The sequence below is a fragment of the Hordeum vulgare genome, chromosome 5H, assembly GCF_904849725.1.
Source record: "Hordeum vulgare subsp. vulgare chromosome 5H, MorexV3_pseudomolecules_assembly, whole genome shotgun sequence".
In the NCBI taxonomy this organism is placed as follows: domain Eukaryota; kingdom Viridiplantae; phylum Streptophyta; class Magnoliopsida; order Poales; family Poaceae; genus Hordeum; species Hordeum vulgare.
The window spans coordinates 211,671,610-211,681,463 of record NC_058522.1 but is presented as its reverse complement, the minus strand read 5'-3'; positions in this window follow the sequence as shown (position 1 = coordinate 211,681,463).

Below are 9,854 nucleotides of genomic sequence, written 5' to 3'. Positions count from 1 at the left end.
CTCACAGGGCGGGGCCCCAACATTCCTGAAACCGACGGGGGCTCCCGGACGGCGCTGATACGTCTCCATCGTATCTACTTTTCCAAACTCTTTTGCTCTTGTTTTGGACTCTAATTTGCATGATTTGAATGGAACTAACCCGGACTAACGTTGTTTTCAGCAGAATTGCCATGGTGTTATTTTTGCGCAGAAACAAAACTTCTCGGAATGACTTGGAAATTTATGAGGATTTTTTGTGGAATATATAAAAAATACTGGCGCAAGAATCAACCGGAGGCGTGGAGCGAGGAGGCCACAAGCCGAGGAGGCGCGCCCCCCTGGTCGCGCCTAGCAGGCTTGTGGGGCCCTCGGGGCTCCGCCGCCTCCAACTCCAGCTCTATTTAGTCCCTTCTGTCCAGAAAAAAATCAAGGAGAAGAGTTCATCGCGTTTTACGGTACGGACGCGTCACCACTACCTATTGTTCCTATGGAGGGCAGATCTGGAGTCCGTTCTGGGCTCCGGAGAGGGGAGATCGTCGCCATCGTCATCACCAACCATCCTTCATCGCCAATTCCATGATGCTCTTCATCGTTCGTGAGTAATCTCATCGTAGGCTTGATGGATGGTAATTGGTTGGATGAGATCTATCATGTAGTCGAGTTAGTTTTGATGGGGATTGAACCCTAGTATCCACTATGTTCTGAGATTAATGTTGCTACTACTTTGTTATGCTTAATGCTTGTCACTAGGGCCTGATTGCCATGATTTCAGATCTGAACCTATTATGTTCTCGTCAATATATGTGTGTTCTTGATCCTATCTTGCAAGGTGTAGTCACCTACTATGTGTTATTACCCGGCAACCCCGGAGTGACAATAGCCGGAACCACTCCCGGAGATGACCATAGTATGAGGAGTTCATGTATTCACTAAGTGCTAATGCTTTGTTCCGGTTCTCTATTAAAAGGAGAACCTTAATATCCCATAGTTTCCATTAGGACCCCTCTGCCACGGGAGGGATGGATAATAGATGTCATGCAAACTCTTTTCCCTAAGCACGTATCAATATATACGGAATACATGCCTACATTACATTGACGAACTGGAGCTAGTTACATATCTCCCCATGTTATAACTGTTGCATGATGAATGTCATCCGACATAATTATCCATCACCGATCCAATGCCTACGAGTCTTTTCCTACTGGTCCTTGCTATGTTACTTTGCCGCTACTGCTGTCACTGCTGCTACTGTTACCGCTACTGCTGTCACTTCTGCTACTGTTATCGCTACTGATGTCACTGCTGCTACTGTTACCATTGCTACTATTGCTATCACACTACTCTGTTACTAATACTTTGCTGCAGATACTAAGTCTTTGAGGTGTGGTTGAATTGACAACTCAACTGCTAATAATCGAGAATATTCTTTGGCTTCCCCTTGTGTCGAATCAACAAATTTTGGTTGAATACTCTACCCTCGAAAATTTTTGCGATCCCCTATACTTGTGGGTTATCAAGACTATTTTCTAGCGCCGTTGCCGGGGAGGCACAGCTCTATTCTCTGAGTCACTTGGGATTTACGTCTGTTGATCACTATGAGGAATCCGAGAGATCCAAAAACTAAAGTCTTGCCCTCAACTACGAGCACAGATAAGGAACTGCCATTTAGATCTGCACACTATTAACCTTCAGTTATGAGTAAGTTTGCGACACCACCTCCTCCTAGAAATTTTGATGTGTCGCCTGTGCTTGATGATGCTACTTCTGCTATCTTCAACTTCAACAAAAGACCTTCCAACTGCGCCAGAAATGTGCTGACGGGAGACTGTTCTTGTCTTGATACTCCTCAGCAACGGCACCAGGAATCCTTCTGCTACTGCTACGTCTTAAGGGACTTCCTAGGAAAATATGCAAAGGAATTCCCCCGTGGCCTTGGATCCTTGCGTTGGTGTTCCCTCAAAGCGTAAAGGGTGATGTAGCATAGCGGTGGTAAGTATTTCCCTCAGTTTGAGAACCAAGGTATCGATCCAGTGAAGGAGTATCACAAGTACCTGCACAAACACAAAAAGCTTGCTCCCAACGCTATGAAGGGATTGCCAATCCCTTATAGATTGTTCTCCAAGTGAGAACTGAAAGAAACAAAGTAACAAAGCAAAGTAAAAGCGAAAGTGGAAAAGATTATATCTATAGGCTTCTCTCATGAAAGCAAGTAGACGATGGGTGAACAAATTACTGTCGAGCAATTGATAGAACCGTGCAAAGTCGTCACGTCATCTATGGCAATGATTATATCTATAGGCATCACGTCCAAAACAAGTACACCGATACTTTCTGCATCTACTACTATTACTCCACACGTCGGCCGCTATCCAGCATGCATCTAGTGTATTAAGTCCAAAAGAACAGAGTAACGCCTTAAGCAAGATGACATGATGTAGATGGACAATCTCATATCTACGACAAAGCCCACCTTGTTAACCTTGATGGCAACTACACGATGTGTGCCTTGCTGCCCCTATTGTCACTGGGAAAGGTCACCACACGGTAAGAACCCAAAACCAAGCACTTCTCCCATTGCAAGAATCATAGATCTAGTTGGCCAAACAAAACCCAAGACTCGGAGAGACTTACAAGGATATCAAATCATGCATATAAGAAATCTGCAAAGACTCAAATATATATCATAGATAATCTGATCACAAATCCACAATTCATCGGATCTCGACAAACACACCGCCAAAGAGGATTACATTGGATAGATCTCCATGAAGATCATGGAGAACTTTGTATTGAAGATCCAAGAGAGAGAAGAAGCCATCTAGCTGCAAACTAAGGACCCGTAGGTCTGAAGTGAACTACTCACGAGTTATTGGAGGGGCGATGATGTTGATGTAGAAGCCCTCCAACTCCAAAGTCCCCTCCGGCAGGGCACCGGGAAGGGTCTCCAGATGAGATCTCGCGGAAACGGAAGCTTGCGGCCGCGGAAAAGTATTTTCATGGATCCCTTGATTTTTTTTCTGTATTTTAGGGAATATATAGGCGAAGGAGCTAGGTCAGGGGGCGCCAGGGAGGCCACAAGCCTGCTAACCGCCGCCCCCTGGTGGCGGCTACAGGGCTTGTGGGCTCCCTGTAGCTCTCTTGGCTTGGCCCACAAGCCCCCTGATCTTCTTCCGTTCGGGAAAATTTTATTTCGGGGATTTTATTCCATTTGGACTCCGTTCCAAAATCAGATCTGAAAAGAGCCAAAAACACAGAAAAAACAGGAACTGGCATTTGGCACTGAATTAATAAGTTAGTCCCAAAAAAGATATAGAAGGTACATAAAACATCCAAAGATAACAAGGTAACACCATGAAACCATAAAAAATTATAGATACGTTTGAGACGTATCACTATCCATGATTTTTGTGATGATGTTTTGCTTGATACTGCTTTGCCACTAGGTCCATTCCTAGATGCACAAATTCGTAGAGTTGTTGTTGAATGTGATGATACTTCTGAAACTGCTGAGATTATTGAAGTAGAACCTGCTATTTCACCTGCTAGATCTAGCTCTCCTAGATATGAATTGCCTGATATACCTGAGGGTTATGTTATGGAGGGAGAGATAGCTGAGGATTTTCTTGCTTGTAAGGATGCCTATGACGCTGAGAAATTACTTCCCAAGTGGAAGGAAAAATCTCTGAAAGCTGGGATGAAATACGACCCGAAGTTTGTGAGTTCGCCTATCTTTATCACAGATAAGGATTATGAATTCTCTATCGACCCTGAGTTAATCACTTTGGTCGAATTTGATCCTTTCCACGGTTATGAGTCTGAGACGGTCATATCCCATCTTACCAAACTACACGATATAGCCACCCTTTTCACTAGTGAGCAAAAGATTCGCTACTACTATATCCTTAAGTTGTTTCCTTTCTCTCTAAAGGATGACGCTAAAGCCTGGTTCACTTCTCTTGCTCCCGGATGTGTGAGTAGTCCCCAGGATATGGTCTACTACTTCCGTGAGAAATATTTCCCTGCCCATAAGAAGCAAGCTGCCTTGCAGGAAATATACAACTTTGCTCAACTCAAAGAAGAGAGTCTCCCACAAGCTTGGGGGAGGCTCTTCCAGCTACAGAATGCTTTGCCTGATCACCCTCTTAAGAAGAATGAGATACTTCATATCTTCTATAACGGATTTACCGATGCTTCTAGAGACCACCTAGATAGTTGTGTCGGTTGTGTTTTTAGGAAACGAACTATCGTACAAGCTGAGATTCTACTGAATAACATCTTGATGAACGATAATGTTTGGACTATTCCCAAACCACCTCCAAACCAACTCCGAAGAAAAGAGGTATTCTATTCCTCAGTCCCGAAGATATGGAAGAAGCTAAGAAATATATGCAAGAGAAAGGCATTAGATCTGAAGATGTCAAAAATCTACCACCTATCAAAGATATCCATGGTCTCGATAACCCGATACAAGTAGTAGAAGTGAATTCTCTGCGTAGGTTTGATGAGAGTGATAGTCCTTTTGATAAACCTGCTAGCCTATGCTTTGATGCATTTGACAACTTTGTTGCCAAACAACAGAGTTTCAATGATTATGCTAGCACACATTTGGAACAAAGTACTCGTATGCTCTGTCATTTAAGTGCTTGTGTACACAGAAATGTCAATGATCTGAAGCTTCTGAGTAAACATGCATCTATGATTACTACTCAGGTAGAACAAGTCCTTAAATCTCAGAATGACTTGCTCAATGAATTAAATGACAACTCTGTCAGAGTTATTACTAGAGGAGGCAAAATGACTCAGGAACCTTTGTATCCTAAAGGCCATCCTAAGAGAATTGATCAAGATTCTCATGGAATTAATGCTGATACACCGAGTCATCCTAAGGAGAAGAAGAAGGATGATAGAAACCTACATGTCAGTTCACCAAATACTATCACACCTGAAGAACCAAATGATATTTCTGCGTCTGATGCAGAAACACAGTCTGGTGATGAACATGAACCTGGTGACAATATGGACAGCGATGTTCATAATAATGCTCAACCTAGCAATGATAAGGATGTGGAGATTGAACATACGGTTAATCATGATAACCCACAACCTAAGAGATACGATAAGAATGACTTCGCTGCTAGGAAGCATGGTAAAGAAAGGGAGCCATGGGTTCAGAGACCTATGCCCTTTCCCCCTAAGCCATCCAAGAAAAGGATGATGAGGAGTTTGAGCGCTTCGTTGAGATGATAAGACCCGTCTTTCTACAGATGCGGTTAATTGATATGCTCAAAATGTCTCCATATGCCAAGTACATGAAAGATCTCGTGACTAATAAACGGAAGATACCAGATCTTGAGATCTCCACCATGCTTGCAATTACACTTTCAAAGGTGGAACTTCGAAGAAACTTGGTAATCCCGGAGTGCCAACTATAGCTTGCTCCATTAAAGGAAACTATGTAAGAACTGCCTTATGTTACCTTGGAGCCGATGTTAGTGTTATGCCGCTCTCTCTTTATCGTAGACTTGAACTGGATAAGTTGACACCCTATGAAATTTCTCTGCAAATGGCCGACAAAACAACTGCTTTCCCTATCGGCATTCGCGAGGATGTGCCTGTTGTGGTTGCTAACACCACCATCTTAACAGACTTTGTTATCTTTGATATTCCTGAGGACGATGCCATGGCTGTCATCCTCGGAAGACCCTTTTTAAACACTGCAGGGGCTGTTACAGATTGCAACAAAGGCAATGTCCCTTTCCATGTCAACGGTAATGAGCATACAGTGCACTTTCCGAAGAAACAATATCAAGTACATTGCATCAATGCTATCTGAAAAACTTCATCGATTCTTACTGGGAGCTTTGGATGCCCTATTCCTCGTGTCAAGATGAAGTATGATTTGCTTGTTGGGGAGATACATATACCCATTGAGGTGACCTAGTGACTATTAGACAATTCTCCGTTTCCTCTAGCGATTCGAAAAGGTTTTGTCATGAGGATTTGATCAACCCCATTGACGGATTTCTTTCGATGACCATGAAATGGATGAATCAAGGAGTCACATACCTCTGTTTTAAGCTTTAACTTTCTGTTGCTTAGAAGAAAAATGATAGATTTAGTTTAGTTTTTCCTGCTTTCTGTTTTAGCGTCCCGGAGAAAAATACCCCGAAAATAAAAGTTCTCCGATGGTCCTAAAATCTAGTATGATTTTTTCTGGAATATTTGAAAAATACTGGGACTGAGAGCTGGCCTGGGGGCACACTAGTGGGCCACAAGCCCTGTAGCCGCCCCCCTGGTGGCGGCTACCATGCTTGTGGGACCCACAGGGACCCCCTCCACTCATTCCAGCTCCCATCCTCGTCTTCTACCTCCAGAAAAAATCGTTTCGAAGCTCAAACCCGTGTTCTTGCTCATTTGGCTGAGATTTTCGATCTCCTTGCTCAAAGCACCATTCTCCAAACCGTTTTGGGGAAATTACTCCTTGGTAAGTGACTCCTCCATTGGTCCAATTAGTTTTTGCTCTAGTGCTTTATCCTTCGCGTATTCTTGCTACCTTGGTGACCCTGTTCTTGAGCTTGAAATGTTGATTTTAGCTGGTCCCAAGTAGTTTTAGCGCGTGATACGGTCTCTAGACACTAGTAGGAGTAGTTACTACGAGTTGGGTTAATCCTTACTCACTTTTCTTTCGAAGTCTCTAAAAATTTCAGAATTTTTCAGAGCTAGAAAAAAGAAAAGATGAGGAGGTTCTTGAGAGGCTCTTCAATCCATAACCCCAAGGAGGTTGAGAAGAATCACCCCAAGTACGTGGTTCCTCGAGTCACAGAAGTTCGAGCGTGCGACTGGCCAAGTGATGAATTTTTGCGCGCCGCCGGCCTTTATGAAGTTCTAACCGCGTTCGTTGAAGATAAGTGCTCACAATACCTCCTCCTCACCAATATTTTCGTTCAAAGCTTCAACTTTTATCCGAGAAAGAATCCTCCCATGGTTGAGTTCATGTTATACGACATCCCCCAGTGCATGACACTACATGATTTTTGCAATGTATGCAAATTACCGTATGTTGGGGATATTCATGACCCTCGCCCACGGGACTTGGAGGATTTCATAGGTACTATTGCTGTTGGAGAGGAGAGAGGAGTGTCTCGCGCTAGAATTGCTAGCATACATTTTCCTGTGCTTCGATACTTCTCATTATTTGTGGGAAAATGTTTGATTGGCTATGGGGAGGTTGGATCACTTAGTTCTCCAGACCTTGCGGTTTTGCGTGAAGGTCTTTATAACGACAAAACTTATAGCCTAGGTGCTATAGTAGCTCAGTGGTTGAACACAAACCGTTCAAAGGGTATCGTCTATGGAGGTATCTATGCTACCCATCTTGCCAAAGACTTTCAGATACCCGTTAGACTTGGGGATGAAGGAGAGATGCTTCTTCCTGAGAAATATCTAGATTATGACAGCATGGTTCGCCATGATTTTGTGGATAGAGATGCTAGTAGACGGATGATTTATAACCTGGTATTTAGTCAGGGTACTCGAGAGACTATTACTTTGCCTGCTCCTTCTTTGTTCGATCTTCATGCAGGCAGGTACACTATTATGCCCTCGGACATCTACGCATATTGGGGCTTGGCCCAACCACAGGTGCCCGTGCACGAGCCGCCAGTCGAGTACCAGATGCCATTTTATCAGTGGGAGCCAATGGAGCTCACACAGCAGTGGCATCCGCAGTCCGCTCAGGAGTATCCCAGAGCTGGTTATTTCCCGCCTTGGGAGTAGACCAAGCTAGGCCAAAAGCCTAAGCTTGGGGGAGTACGTGTTCTCACCGACCTTACATTCATGCTTATGCTTTCATTTTGTTAGTCGGTGTTTACACTTTGCCACTGTATTATACATGCTAGTTTATTTTTTTTTTCTTGTTTTGTGTCCTTTTGAGAAAACCCAAAAAAAAATTCCTTTCTTCTTTTGCTTGTTGGGAGTTTTCCCGTGTAAATAGTTTTCTTTTTCTTTGGGTCAACATAGAAGATATTGGTTACAATGTTTAGTGGCTCTTGCATGCATACCTGTTTAGATTTCAAAGAGCCATATTACTTTCTCTTCTCCTTTGTGTTTGCCTACAGATTCAGCTTACTCCAATGCACGAGAATTCTTATTATTTTTCACATCGTTCAATCGTGCAAGTGAAAGGCAATAATGATGATATATGATGAAGTGACTGAGACTGGAAAAGCTGGTATGAACTCTATCTATTTTGTTTTTGTAAGTATGACTAGCTTGTCATCCTAGATTCAGCTTTGTTGTGAGAGAACCATGCTTACAATGAAAACTTAGAGATCATAGTTTCCGATGCCATGCTTAATTAGCTGAGAGCTTATAATGGTTTGTCTTGAATGCCAACATAGATTTTGAGATGACTATGATGTAGTATGATAGGATGGTATTCTCCTTTGAATGATTCAAGTGGCTTGACTTGGCGCATGTTCATGCATGTAGTTGAAACAAAATCAACATAGCCTCTATGATGTTCGTATTGGTGGTGATTTATATCATGTTCATGCTTGCACTCAATGTTAGTCAAACTCATTGCATCTTGATGACTGTTGTCGCTCTCTAGCTGGTCGCTTCCCAGTCTTTTGCTAGCCTTCACTTGTACTAAGCGGAATACTGCTTGTGCATCCACTTCCGTAAACCCAAAAGTTTTTCCATGAGAGTCCACCATACCTACCTATTTGCGGTATCTACCTACCGTTCCAAGTAAATTTGCATGTGCCATTCTCTAAAGCTTCAAGAAATAATCTGTTTTGCATGCCCGAACCGCTCATGTGGTGACAGGGGGCTATTGATATCTTCCATGTTAGGCGTGTTATCCTCGACATGTGTTTATTCACTGTAATTCACGAGAAAGGGGCCGGTAATTAGAATGCCCAGTTCCATGCCTGAATCAAAAACATAACTGTAAAACAAGACTCCCCCCGGAGTGATGTTAGTATGGACGGTACCCGAGGATTCGGCTCGCCGTGGAGTGTGATTGATTGGTGGTGGGGGAGTTAAAACTTTATATTCTATTTGGGAACCGCCTATAGCATGAGTAGCATGGAAGATATTGAGAACTCTTGGTCATTGCATTGACAATGAAACATTGCCACCCAAAATTATTATCTCTGTTTTCAAAGCTTGAGCCCTGGCACCTCTGCAAATCAATGCTTCCCTCTGCGAAGGGCATGTCTATTTATTTTCTTGTTGAGTCATCCTCCTATTGTATAAGCACCAATTAGAGAGCACCTCTGTCATTTTTCTGCTTTGCTTTTTGATGGATATTGAGTATGACTATGACCGGATCTTCGTCGCTATGAATTACAATGTTTATTCATCCCTTGATCTTTGAAAGTGCTCTGCATTTATGTTTTGCGGACTCAGAACGAGCTAGCGAGATACCACCTATTCATATTGCTTCATGCTTGTTTTGATTGAATTGTTGGTATCTGAAACTCATTATTATTTGCTCGCTAGCTGATTATGCTCGTGATATTAGTTTAACGTGAGACCTTTGTGTCACTTGCTTATGTGGTTAACTCGTGATCTTGCTGAAATTCTGGTTATGAGTTAGACATAGTAGCAACAACAAGATCAAACAGAGTTTGTCAAAGTTTTTATTTCTCTTTCAGTTTGTCAACTGAGTTGCTTTAGGACAAGCAAGGTTTTAAGCTTGGGGAGTTGATACGTCTCCATCGTATCTACTTTTCCGAACTCTTTTAGCCTTGTTTTGGACTCTAATTTGCATGATTTGAATGGAACTAACCTGTACTGACGTTGTTTTCACCAGAATTGCCTTGGTGTTATTTTTGTGCAGAAATGGAAGTTCTCGGAACGTGCTG